Genomic DNA, 1,335 nt, shown 5'->3' with positions numbered 1-1,335 from the left:
GACGTTCAAGGTAGCATGTGAGCAATGGCTGCCACCTGTAAAGAACTGCGTCATGCATGGACATGTGGCTTGCCCAGGTGACTCCAGGCTCCATCTTGCTGCTGTGGTCTTTCACAGGGCAGAGGATATAAAAGGCCCTGGAAACCCCTCCATTTTGTCTTCAGTCCTGCTTCTTGCCTCCGGAGGGACTGTGCTACAAACTGATGTTCTGAACAAAGGACTGAATGACTCATCCCAGCTGTGGGTGTTCTCCAGAGACTTGATTTGAACCTGCAGTTTATTCCATCACTGCTACAAGCCTGAACCAAGACCTTTGCCATGACTGTATGTCATTGATTCCATTTAACCATTTCTAGCTCTCATCTGTATCTTTTTCCTTTTATGAATAAACCTTTAGATTTTAGATTCTAAAGGATTGGCAACAGCATGATTTGTGGGTAGGATCTGATTTGTATATTGACCTGGGTCTGGGGCTTGGACCTTTGGAATCGAGAAAACCTTTTTTATTTATGGGGTATTGGTTTTCATAACCATTTGTCCCCATAACGAGTGGCACTGGTGGTGATACTGGAAAACTGGAGTGTCCAAGAGAATTGCTTCTGTGACTTATGGTTAGCCAGTGGGGTAAAACCAGAGTCTTCTCTGTTTGGCTGGTTTGGTTTGCCTTAGTGTTCAAAGGAACCCCAGCCTTGGGCTGTAACTGCCCTGCTTTAAGCAATTTGCCCTGAATGGGCACTGTTAGGTGGGGCCCACCAGAACCAGCATAGTTACAAGTCCATGTTTCTCTTCCCCCTCCTCTTGGTTCCTTGTTCCAAACTGCTCCCCTCTCCCCAGGATCTGAGTCTTGTTCCCTGATTCTAAACAGGGAGGTCACTCCCCCACAGAGCCTGCAACCAGCGGGCAGACACCGGCATGGCGAATGTCAGCCCGAACAGTTTAAGTAAAGCAACTGAAAATGGTCTGATAATGGGAAGTGTTGGATAGCACCACCTATGACTGAGGTTATCAGCCCCCCCAATATTATATATATACATGTCTGTATGTGTGTGTGTGTATAAATACATACAAAGGTTTCTGTCTATATATGTAAAAAGAACTTCCCCTTCTGGTTTAACAGGGTACGAATGTACTGATCTTCAGATCATGCTGCAAAGTCCGTCTGTTTACTTGTGTGTTGTGGGGAGGGGCTCAGCACTTGACTGGTATCAGTTTACCTCTGGCCACTGAGCATTTCTCCTCATCCCTGTGTGATCGCTGATAGGTCGCTCTAAATTTACAGTTTCCATCTGGGCGGTTTAGCTCTGTAACAGGATATCTCAGGGCCAGTCCAGCTCT

This window comes from Natator depressus, chromosome 8 (assembly GCF_965152275.1).
Source record: "Natator depressus isolate rNatDep1 chromosome 8, rNatDep2.hap1, whole genome shotgun sequence".
NCBI lineage: Eukaryota > Metazoa > Chordata > Testudines > Cheloniidae > Natator > Natator depressus.
Note: the sequence above shows the minus strand (reverse complement) of the source record.